Source organism: Rhinolophus sinicus, chromosome 4 (assembly GCF_057876585.1).
Source record: "Rhinolophus sinicus isolate RSI-liver-muscle chromosome 4, RSI-T2T, whole genome shotgun sequence".
Lineage (NCBI taxonomy): Eukaryota > Metazoa > Chordata > Mammalia > Chiroptera > Rhinolophidae > Rhinolophus > Rhinolophus sinicus.
The window spans coordinates 33,498,704-33,511,971 of NC_142504.1; the positions used below are offsets into that span (position 1 = coordinate 33,498,704).

The 13,268-nt window shown below is 38.7% G+C and overlaps 1 protein-coding gene across 7 annotated transcripts in view; it reads left to right on the forward strand.

The window, feature by feature from the left end:
- Positions 1 to 13,268, forward strand: part of CDK6 (cyclin dependent kinase 6) — a 219,100-nt gene that overhangs the window by 96,526 nt on the left and 109,306 nt on the right. The gene's annotated exons all lie outside the window — the stretch shown is intronic.

Below are 13,268 nucleotides of genomic sequence, written 5' to 3' on the forward strand. Positions count from 1 at the left end.
CTTAGCCTGTGGGTGTGAGGAGAATTGCCTGGGACTTTGCCAAGGGCTACTTAAAGTAAGTCTTGAAAGACAAATTGGAAACAGCCAGACAGACAAAATGTGTGTGCTGGAGGGTAGAGCAATGGAGGGAACATTCTAGGCACAGGGTGTAATAGCATTGCAGCGATAATATAGAGCATATCACCTTCAGAGCATAGAAGCAGCCAGAAATGAGCAGAGTTAGTTAGGTAGGTAGTCAGACGTTAAAGTGCTTTTGGTAGCAAGTTAAGTTCTACCTTTGTCTTACAGTGAACAGGAAGGGACTTCTGTATGATTCACATGTACATTTTAGGAATATCATTTAGTCAACACTGTGGAGAAAAGATTAGAGATGCGTAAATGTAAAGATAGGAGCTATCTGTATTGGGACACTGTTGCAGCCATCCAGGGAAGAGAGATCGGTGACTTGACAAGGACTGTGGAAATGGGATAAAAGGGCGGATTTGAAAGGCAATTTAGAAACAGATTAGCTAGGAGAGAAGGAATCTAAAATGTCAAATTTGGGGATTGGTCATTTGGGTAGGTGGTGCTACTATTATACAAGGTAAGAAATACAGGTTGAGGAACAGATTTTTATGGGGGTAAAGACACTGTTGTTATTTGGGGACATATTGAGGTTGCAGTTGCTGTGGAATATTCTAGAAAACATGAGCAGAAAGCATTGAAGTTTGCATGTCTGAAATAAGAGAGCAGTCCCAGCTGCCATGATGACTTGGGATGCTTCAGAATATGACTAAATCACGCTCGGAGCCATGAATGAATGAGCTGAGGAAGTGAAAGCAGAATTTAGAACTTAAGATACTTCTGATTCACATGATTGGGACTCAGAAACAAATGGTGACTATTTGTAGTAACCATTTTGGACAACAGGAAAGGGAGCTTCCCCGGACCCAGAGAAGGTAACTTCTCTTCCCAGGGACCCAGAGAAGGCAACACTGAAAGCCCAGATGAAACTGGCAACCATGACGAGTAACCCCTCCAGCGTTTGTGTGGTGATTTTCTCTCAGCAGTTTTAATTTTAGGAGTAGGGATGGGCAGGTATTTACTAAGGTAAGTCTTGAAAGATCAGTGTAAGGTGAAGTGGAGGATGATTTTGTGGTGCCTGGAAAGAAAATGATCCAGAAAGCTGATGGGGAGTTTTAGGTGGGCCAAGAAAAGATTTGAAGGCAAGAGGGACATGTTGGAGACAACAACCCATCCAAGAAGTGACTTCATACTTGTAAGACTCAGAGTTCCCTAGCCGTAGGGTTGCCCATCTTTCCCTGGAGAATTCCTGTTGTAATGCCTATTTTAATGTTACCTTGCGGAATTCTTCTTTGTAAGCTACTTATGAGATTCTTAACCTAGTTCTCATTGTTGCCTTGGTGAATAGCTCTTCAGTTCCATTTAGCCAGAGGATCCCCTTTTCTCTTGGCCTCCATGCATTTCCCGACTCGATATGACCACACAGAGCCTCTTCATCTGTAGATTGAAGAAGTTATTGGTGAGGAGCCTGTGGCCCTCCCCGTCCGCCACCCCCAACCCACTCCCCGCCCCAAAATACAGTTGCTGCCTCTCTCCTAACAGGCTTCAGCTTAAACATGCAGTCCTTGCAACCACACGAAATAAAAAGTCTTGAAGTGCCATCTCTTCTGTACACCCCCCCCATAAACAGCTGTGCACGCAGCTGTGCCCAAAGCAGATAATACGCACAGATGTGTTTATGGGAAGGAGGCACAAATACCCTCTGTGTTGTTTTCGGCTTCTCACTACGGCAAGGATTTCTTTTCTTCTTCAGGGAAGAGGTACATTGTGGTAAGCAGTGTTTTATGACCCATAATAAAAACCCTTGTAAAGACCATTTTTTGACCAAATGCAGCTAAGTGTTCCTTTCAGAGCCCTCCTTTGTTCCTCTCCCCCTCTCTATATTGGAATGCACACAGTTCAGCATTAATAGAATAGCATGAGGAAATAATATCACAAATTCTAGTTGCTATTTGTTAAGCTGGGAAAGCAACCAAAGTTAATTATGTAAGAAAGTTCATTTAGTAATGTTTTTCCTTACTCAGCAGTGGCTTCTGAATATATATGTTGATTAAGTAAAAATTTATATAGCATTTTTATAGTACACGGTTATTATTCTGTGAGAGTACCCACAGGACAGTTGGCGGTCCCATAGAGAAAATAACTTAAAGCAACCTTAGAAAGCTGGGTTATTTACAAAAAGAGACATAGTACATTCAATGAATAAGAACAGATGATTTCTAAGGACCTTCCAGACCTAAAATGCTAGCAATTTTTAGACTTTTAAAATTAAGAAAAGGAAACATAATACTTGATTTAACTAAAACAATTAATATTTTATAGATTGTATCCTCTAAATATACACACAATTGTATTTGTTGATCTTAATAATGGCTGTTTGGGAAGATGAGAGACTGTGTACTAACAGGAGAAAACTAGAGAGAGTGTTTCCAGATGCCATTGCTAGTGGTGGGTCCTCTTCTTGATTTAGTGCACTAGTTCCAGACCTGTTACCCAAGCTGGGAGATTCACACATTGTTTTCAGTCCTCACTACCACCCTACGAGAAAGTGTTGTCCCCATTTTACAGCTAAGGAAACTAAGGCTAGATGCTAGGAGAGGGGAAGTTAAATAACAGGCCCAAGGTCACCCATTGTGTAAGCTGAAGATGTAGTAGAGCCCTCAAAAAATGGCCCATTAAAGTTGACCTTTCTGACATGTCTAGTTCATACCCTTTACTATCTCATGTCCACAGTAGAATAATATCCTGACACCACCTCCCATCTACTCTATATGCTACAATATTGACAATAACATGCTATTCTTGTGCACATTTTCACTCGTTTCCCGCGTTGTAAGGCACTATAAACTCCCCGCACCAGCCCAGCAATGAAGTCCTTTGCAGTGTGGTCCCATTTAGCAGTGCGCCCTCCCCAGGGGCTGTTACTGGCCTCCGAATACCTAAGCAGTTGCCCTCCTCTAAGCCTCCGTTACTGTGTTTTTTCAGGCAGATGCTTCCCCCCGCACCAAACCTAATAGTAACCCACCGCCAAGGTCGGCTTAGATGCTGCTTCCTCCTCTGTGCTTACTCATTACTCTGTCATTTGGGGTCCGTGCCACATACTGATTTGAAGTGTGTAGGTGCATATTTATGTCTTCTCTCTCCATTAAAATAGGAGCTCCTTGTCTTCAGGTGTTTGTATGTAACATGCTTCTCTTAGGGATGAGAGAGGCTGAGTGAGTGGCTTATAGTTGTAACTCTAGCTGTGGAACAACGTACTAAAATCCATGTCTCTAGATGGGCAAGTAGCGAAAAGAAGTCTGAACAGGGGTGGTAAAATAGAACAGAAACCTGCTTCACTATTTTAATTCCATACTGCAGTGTTCATTGCAGGCGTAGGAGTATTATATTTCTGAAATAATAAACCAAAAGTCGTAACACATAGGAAGATATTTTAATGGCTAGTAGGTAGGAATACTGATTTATATGCCATGTTTCTTTGGTCTTTATCCCCTAATCCAAACCTGCCTACTTTTTCTGATTCCCTTGGAGTTCCATCACCTGCTAAAATATTCCTCCTTGGGAGGAGTCAGTCATGTTTATTTTATTTTATTTTTTCAGCTAATGGCTTCTATAGATGTCATGGTCATTTCCAATTTAATTTGGCCCTCACTTCACTATGAAAAGTCATTGAACATTTAGTGACACCTGTTAATACAGTATGCTAGGAGTCTAGTATATCTGGAGGAAGAGCAATTAAAGCAGACCGCACTCGCAGAAGATGGGGCCATCGGGCAATGAGTGAGCAGAGATAGAAGCAAACAAAACCAGATATCTAGGCGGGCTATGTCAGAGGGCGCTCAAGCCTGAGAACGATCTGGTAAGATCAGGTTTGCATGTTAAAAAGATCAGACTAGCCAGAGAGTTAAGGATAGATTTGAGGAATGAGATCAGTAGGGAGACGGTACATACAGTATATGGAAGGAAGGCTGAGGACCGGATCCACTGTGGTGGGGGCCTCAGAGGTGTAGGAATTATATGGGGGGGGGGGTGACAAAACTTGAGTGAGGGACCCAAAAGAAGACTTGAACAAATAACCACACCCTGTTGTGAAAAGAAAAGAGTCAGTATTGTAAAAGTATTAGTTCTCCTCAAATTAATTTTTAATTTCTTAAAAATCAGTGAAAATACTAAAGGCATTTGAGGGAGGATATGGGAACTCAGTAAAATGATCTTAAAATCAGTCTAGAATAATAATATGTAAGACTATCCAGGAATGTTTTATAAAGAATGGGAAGAGGAAACTTGCCCTATTACTGTGTTTTCCCCAAAATAAGACCTAGCTGGACCATCAGCTCTAATGCGTCTTCTGGAGCAAAAGTTAATGTAAGACCCAGTGTTATGTTATGTTATGTTATGTTATGTTTTATGTTATGTTATGTTATGTTATGTTATGTTATGTTATGTTATGTTATGTTATGTTATATAAGACCCGGTCTTATATTGCATCATATAAGACTAGGTCTTATATTATATTAAAATAAGACCGGGTCTTATATTAATTTTTGCTCCAAAAGACGCATTAGAGCTGAAGGTCCGGCTAGGTCTTATTTTCAGGGAAACACAGTAGATATTAAAACATATTCTAAATATTTGATTATTAAAGGAGAGAGGTACTTTCTTTAAACAGCCAAACAAGTCAAAATCCAGAAACAAATTCAAGTAACTTAGAACATGAGAAAAGTGGCATTTAAAAAGTGGGTAATTTAATAAATGCTTAAAACCTTTAGCTAAAGATAGTATATAAAATAGCAATAGCACACACCCATTAAAAATTGAGCAATAGATCTGTATTTATTGACATGCAAATGAGTTCAGTATACATTATGATATAAAATAGGCAATTACAAAATCGTATGCACTATGATTCCCTTTATAAAACAGAATACCCGTATTAGTGTATATATAGAGAAAAATTAATGGAAGGATACACCAATATGTTAATTGTGGTTATCTCTGAATGGAAGAATTGTGGATGGGATTTATTTCCTTCCTTTTCCTTGTGTTTTGATTTTTTTTTTAATTTAAAAGTTAATATGTGTTACATTTCTAATCAAAAGCACTTTGATTCTAATCAAAAGAAGATCTTTTCATTTTGGAGAACAGTGAAGAGGGAGGAGGTATCCGTTGTGAAATGCGTGGCAAGGTTAAGAGTGGAATGTCCCATTGGTTGAGGCAAGAAGGTGGTTATTGGTGGTCTTTCAGGAGCTGCTGTATCTCCATTCACTGCAGTGATGTGATATGGGTGAGGAATGAGACAATGTGCACTGCTGTATACAGACCATTGGCTGAGATAAGAAGGGGATTGCTTGGGTTTTTTCTGGTCAAGAGACAATAGAGAAGGAGGAAGTCTCAGGTATAGTAGGGAAGGGGAATGGTTAGGAGAGCAAGGCAAGATGCTTGAAGAAGCTGGAGTGAATGCTATCCAGAGCATAGGAGGAAGATGAATACTGCAGAGAAAGAAGTAGAAACCTTTCCTACCAAGAGATGAGGGAGAAGGGTAGATGCCAGTGCTTATAAATGTGTAGGCGGAGCACAGGAGTTGATAGCATTCCCTTGGTGGTCTGTGTTTCTCTTTGAAGTAGAGTGCACACTAGTTTGCTAAAAGAAGAAGGGAGATGCTAAGGTAGGGGACAGCCGGAAAAAATCAGACTGTCCTACAAGGACAGCCGAGGGTTGACTAGGCGTCACTAAGGTAGTCAGGGTTGATCACGTGATCATTTATTCCCCGTAACAGCTCTCTGCAACACAGGTATTACAGGCGAGAAAGAGCGCAGTGGGGCTAATTGAGGATTAAGCTTTGCATAAAGGATAAGGTAGAATGACCATGGAGCAAGAGAGGTGAGGGAATTGGCAGAGCTAGCAAGTGGTGCGTGACTAAGTTGCTCTCCAAATTTCATTAATTATGCTCTCTAATAAGCTTATGTTAATTGAAGTGGTGTTTTGATATCCAAATAAATGTAGTTAAAATAACTTCAAAAAATTATTTTTAGTTAAAAATAAAAAGATCGGAGGTGAGTATTAGCACCTTCCTGGTTTTAGCCATGGGAGTAGATGGCAAAAATGGAGTGGGGATAAGGAAGTCAAAGTTCTCTGAAGCTAAGGTGTTAGCTCGGGCACCCTAGGGATGTTGAAGCCATGCAGGAAGATGGCGAGAGGGTGAGCTCTGGAATATGGAGTTTTGACAGCAAGTGATAACAATGGAGAAGGGGATATCGTGAACGTTAATGGAAGGAGGTATAAGTCTCAAAGAGAACAGGATAACGACCTGGAAGAGATCTTCGGCAACAAGAAAGGAATGTCGGTACAGTCTCCTTGGGGAGAATGGGACAAGGGCTATAAATGAAAGGTAATGGCCTTGACAGGTTTTAGTTAATACAATTTTAGTTAAGTTAGATTTGTTAGAATAAATTTCAACTGCAAGTTACAGGGCACTCAGTGAACAAAGCAGCTTTAAATTAGGGCATTCATTGTTGACATCTACTGCAAGGCCAGAGGTGGGCAGCCCCAAAATTGATTCAGCTATTTAGCGATGGCATCCAAGACCCAGACACTTTTTCTCATTACACGCTGGCATTTTATGTGTGCAGATCGTCTCCCTTTATGTTTCAAGATGGTTGCTACAGCTGCCAGTTCATGTCCTCGAGCAGTAGCATTTAGGGTAAGATTCGTGGAGGGGAGGAGGAAGTACACCAGAAGAGTTTCATACTGAGGTCCTCCTGTAAAGGACGAAATGACTTCCCAGAGCTCTGTAGCAGGCTTGCCCATACATCTCATTGGCCAGGACTGGGTCTCATGTCCATCCCTAGATCCATTCCTAGCAAATGGGAATGTGATTCCCTTGGACCAATGCTTCATGGCTGGCAACCAGCAGTGTCTGCCACCGTAAGGCAAATGGTCATACGCTCCAGTCTGTGGAAAACCAACTTGTCTAGTACATTACCTCATTTGGAGAGAGGGAAGTACAGAGTGAGAGGTCCATTCTCAAAAGAGGGAATTGAAAGGGAGACTGGGGAAAGATTCTGAGAAGATACTCTGTCCAAATGCAGCCATTATAAAGCATACTGTTTTTAAAAACTAAAATTTATAAAGAATATGTTGAAATGGGGAAATATCCACAGAATATTATTCAATGCTTTCAAAAGAATTACAAAACAATGTTTATAGGACAGAAACTGTTTGGGTCATTAGCCAAATTGTATTTTCTTTTTTTATGTACTTTATATTTTCTTATTTATACAATGTTGATTTTTATATCCTGCTCTGAAGAAGTTATAATTAACATTGCATATTTGTAGTTGCAGTTTCTTTTTTTTGACTTTCCACTGTGGGTCAATAATAGCCGTTGTGTTGAAGTAATGATTTCTTCTTTCAGACTGTCCATTGTGCCTCAAATAGCAATAACATTTCCAGGCTTGGTGAAAATCAGTTGTTCTTGTTTCTGGTTAGTTCAGACTGATTCTTGACTTACTCAGCAGTATCATTGCTTCCAGGAATGAATTCTTTCGTTCTCTCTTCAGAATACATATTTTATTAATCAAAGTTATATACACAGCCACTTTTATTGTGCTTTTATCTAGTTGCCTAGAAGCAGTTAAAATAGAAAGTCAGCACTGGCAATTAGGGCCTTGCATTTGCTTCTGCTGAAGAGCCCCAAGGCAGGGTCACCTTACTCAGTTATCTCCTTGCCCTGCCTCCTCCCCTCCTCCCAGCACACCCCCGCCCCACACCCACGGTGCTGAAGTAACTGGCAATATGGCCCAGCTTGACAGCTCTCACTGTATCTTGTAGCTTATCTCCAGGTCCTCCCATTTATTGCCTGCTTTGAATTCACCCAAAATTACAACTTTCCAAGTGATAGGACATTTTAAGGAACCTGCTTTAACCCTTGTTTTGCTTTGTCAGAATTTGTTTTACCCTCTGTGATTTTTGGATGAAGTATTCTTTGGGTACTCCTGAGGACCAAAGTGAGAAAGAAGTAGGGAAACCTGTTTACAAAGCAATTTTTTGCAGCCCATTTTTATCATTGGTGGATTGATCAGTGAAAGCTTGAAGGAGCTCCTTTCAAGGTTTGAGCTAGAGGGAAAGGTGTGTACTGTACAGTCAGCTTGATGTGGGGTCTTACAGCAGATGCTCCCTGAGCACACAAGTGGAAGGAGTGAGCATAAGAACCTTCCTGACTGAATGTCCAGGACCTAACATGGCTTTGTTATTCACTCCTTCATTGCTTATGTAGTAATACCATGTTTCCCCAAAAATAAGACTGAGTCTTATACCGTATATTTCCCCGAATATAAGACCGGGTCTTATATTAATTTTTGCTCCAAAAGATGCATTAGGGAGTATTTTCAGGGGATGTCTTATTTTTTCACGTACAACAAACTACATTTATTCAAATACAGTCATGTCATCTTCTTCTGGAACATCGTCATAACATACTAAATGCGTCCGTCTGGCTGACGACCTTAACTCAGCTTATTTTTGGGGTAGGTCTTATTTTGGGGGAAACACGGTATTGTACACATTTTACAGGAGAACTGTAATTTTAAAGGATTCTAGGGGTTCCACTTCTGGGTATATATATCCAAAAGAATGGAAAGTGGGGTCACAACAAGATATCTGTACACCCATGTTTATCACAGCATTATTCACAATAGCCAAAAGGTAGACACAATCCAAATATCTATCAACAGATTAATGGATTAGCAAAATGTGGTATACACATAATACACACACACACACACACACACACACACACACGTGCGCGTGCACCATGGAATATTATTCAGCCTTAAAAAGGAGGGAAATTCTGACATATGCTACAACATGGATGAACCTTGAGGACATACTAAGTGAAACAAGCCGGTCCCAAAAACACAAATACAGTATGATTCCACTTATATGAGGTATCTAGAATAGTCAAATTCACAGAGGTTGAAAGCAGAAGGATGGTCGCCAGGATCTGGGCCAGGAGGGAGAAATAGGGAAGATGTTCTTAATTAATGGGCATAGAATTTCAGTTCTGCAAGTTGGAAAAGTTCTGGAGATTGGTTGCACAATAGTGTGAATATACTTAACACTGAACTGTACACTTAAAAGTGGTTAAGAGGGTAACTTTTATGTTACGTATATTTTACTGCAACTAAAAATTTTATATATATATTTTTATGTATATATAAATTTATGTAAAATATAAAGATAAATTTTTCTATAAAAATGTAAATATATAAAAATATATAAATTTATATATATAAATTATATATATATATATATATATCAGCAAAAATATTAAAAATGAAAAGATCTTGAGATCCTGGGACTAGCCCTCATTATTGTCAATAGTCCTCTACTTTCTATAAGTTTATCAACACCCTTTATGTGTAGGCTCATGTGATCTTTTATTTCTATTCCTATAATCGTAACCCCTACCAGAAGTCAGTGTTATCAGTTCAGTATAAAAAAACCTTTGTTATATGTGATCTATTTTAGACTGCAGACGCCTCTGATACCCTTCATAGGAAACAACAAATCATTCTGCAGATATTGCTGTCGAAACTTGAATAACAAATGTGAAAAGACTGTGGTTTACACATAAGAAGGAAAAAATGATTATCCTTGACTATAAGTTGTAGAAGTCTTATTTAAAATTTTTTAATAGATAAACTGTTGATGTGCTTTTTTGTTGCTAAAATTTTGAGGAGTGAATATATCAATTCGATTAGGTAGATGTGTCCAAAAATACAGAATTGTCCATTAAAAGGTGCCTTTTCTGTGACTTGCTATATGGAATAAATTGGCTGGTTTTAGTATCTTGGGGAAGTACATATACTTTTTTGTAGTTGGAGAAAAAGACCCAAGGGTAAAACTTTTTCCCGTTAGAAAAGCTTGAGGTAGGTTTTCAGTTTGCTTGTTTGTTTTGTTTTTAAAGAAATAAGAGGATGAACACCTAAAAAAAACAATTACAAGGCTGTAAATATTTCTGGTATTCAGACTGAAGTCCAGAGTCTTTTTAGGGGAGTTCCAGGGTAGAACTCCACCTAAAGTCACTAGGAGCCAGACTTTGTTCTGTGATGGTGTCCTTTGGAAACTTGCTTCAGCATCACTTGTTTCAGAAAGATACAGAGTGAAGCCCCAAGTGACTGTTTATCATAAGGATGGCTAGATGTTCAAACTTTTCATACCAGGATTGTACACTGTAACATAAAAAGGTTTGAAACCTGTGTTTAACTTAAAGAGCTTTAATTGGCAGTATCCGTAGTTTCATTGCATTGCGTCACTAGGATTACTGTGAAACATTTGCCTTGTATAAGACAGATTAATTTAGATTAAAATCTTGAGCTAACTTAAAAGTATGTCTCGTGAAACTATATATTGAGGTAGAACAGATAATAAATTTAAGTAGTAAATCCTCTGAAACATCCTCGATCCGAGCACTTCTTGTGATTCTGAAGGAAAGGTGTTTTTCTTACCTGGTGTAGTGTTACAGCTTCATTCATCCGTACCATTCTCGAGAATTGGGACCATGTTTTCATTGTAACCAGAGTTTCTGAGAATAGTTTGAGTATATTTCCCTTTTGAGATTAGGTGTTCCAATGAATGATGGTTAAAGATTGAGGGAGGGTCCCCAAATCATACTTATTACACGTCTGTTATGTTCATCAGCCTATCTCACAATTGGTTTGCTGAAGGTAATGAGATTTTTGGCAAGATTTTTTAAAAAATCATTAGTTCAAATCTCAGTAGTTCAAAACTCTAATGGTAGCTAGGTATTATAAGTTTAAAAGAAAACCCCGTTTGCTAACCAAAAACAGATTATAGTAACCTAACGAAATCTAAAGAATGGTAATTCTTATGTAGACTAACTTTTCCTACATCAATTGGCATCATTAATGTGGAATCAATGTTAGTGCAGGTATGTGGATTTGCACTGCTTAACCCGTGCTTAGATGTGATGTTAATACAAAGTCATTTTCATCTAGTCTAGCCTTTAAACAAAGGAGAACTAGACTCTTGGTATAAGTTCCAAATAACACAACTAAAACCAAATAATGATTAAGGCGTGTCATGGAGGAAAACCATGCAGCCATTAAAAATCACATTGTATAAAAAAAATTTTTGTTGAAGAGTTTTGTTGAAGTGGCAGAATAGTCATAATGAATTGTTAAATGTTTTACAAGAACCACAAAATAATGTGTACAGAATAATAGGCATCTTATTTATAAACATATTTAACATAATATAGCACAAGTATGTAATATTTATATAATGATTATAATTATATAAATTATAATCATAATATAAATATCCATTATATTTATACCTACAAATACAGCAATACATGTAAGTTTTGAAATACAGATAAGAAAGACACAAAAATTATTTAACACTGAAGGTTTCTCTGTTCTCTCAGTGGTGGGACTTTGAGTGATTTTTTTTCTTCCGCTGGAATTTTTTAAAATTTTATAATTTTCCACATTAAGCATACACCAATTTTATAATTAAGAAAACTATAATATATGCTGTATAAATAAATGCACAATAAAAGCCATGCACATTTTTTTTTAACTCTAGTTCAGGCCTTTTTATAAATATAGATGAGCCTTATTATTAATTAGTTCAAATTTTAAAAATTGTGTTCTGCTAATTGGCTGCTTAAATTGTTTGAACACTGAAACATGAACCAAGCAGATTTATTCTTTGTGCTGTTTTAAATGGTTGGTACTTAATGCGTAAGAAGCTAAAGATGATGAGCCAGCATGACATTATTCAAGTTAGTCATGCTATTTAAAATTTAGTGCTTACAAGTGTGTGCATATGTTTCCAATAAAGACTTATTTGCCACAGCAGAAGAGTGCTTTCCTTGACATTTTGTGCTTCATTTTCACACTCCTGTTTATTCGTTGCAAGTTGTTTGACCTGTAGCGGTTTCTTAAGTCTTGAAGGACTGTCCTTCGATGGTGCAGTCTTTTCCAGACTTCTCACCTTTGGAAATTTAGAAGGTAACCCCGGCCAGTCCAGAATACAGTAGTCCCCCCCTTATCCACAGGGGATATAAATGTCCCAAAACCCCCCCAGTGGGTGCCTGAACCCACAATAGTACCAAACCGTATGTATACTATGATTTTTCCTATACATACATACCTATGAATTGGCACAGTAAAAGATTAACAATAACCAATAATAAAGTAAAACGATTATAACAATGTACTATAATAAAAGTTATGTGAATGTGCTCACTCACTTTCTCTCTCAAAACATCTGATAACCGATCTAACCGCTGCTAAGTGACTAAAAGCCAGAGTGTATACAGTGTGCATACGCTGGACAAAAGGGATGACTCATGTCCCAGGTGGGACAGCATAAGATTTTGTCACACCACTCACTACTCAACAGCATGCAGTTTACAACTTACGAATTGTTTATTTCTGGAATTTTACATTTCATATTTTTGGACCACCGTTGGCCATGGCTAACTGAAACCATGGAGAATGAAACCACGGATAACCGGGGGGGGGGGGGGGGGGGTCTACTGTATCCATTTAGGTGGATCACAAAAAGGATTTCAGTACACCTCTGACACTGCACGCTCACCCTTAGCACTTGGTTTCACTGACCTTGTGGCACGGGCCACATTTTCTTACAGTTGTTTGTGACTGTCTCCCCCAGCAAATGAGACACTAATGATTATCATTTATGCAAGGATTACCATGTGCCAGAAACCGCACTACCCCTTGGCATACATTATTACTTCATTTAAATCTCCTAATACTAGGAAAAGGAAGCACTATCTTCTCCGTTCTATAAAGGGCAAAGCTAAGGCTTTGGTTTTAACCAAGCTGGGACGTAAAGACAGAACTGCCAACTCTGAAGGAAGAACCAGTACCTGAAGCCAATAACCAGATACACGGTTCTCCATGAGAGGATTAGTGGTCCGGCTGCTGAACGGGTGTGTCCTCACTGCCCCCGCCAGCTCTACAGCGCAGGACGCTGCCTCGTCATTTGTCTAACCCTTACGTGAACAAGATAATTCTATCCTCCGTTGTACACATTGTCCTCACAGTATTTTGAGGGGTAGATCAATCTTATTAACCCCAGATTTCAGAGGATCACATCATGGTCAGAGTTTTAAATTCCTCCTTTCAGATACTGTTCCCGAGTTTTAAATC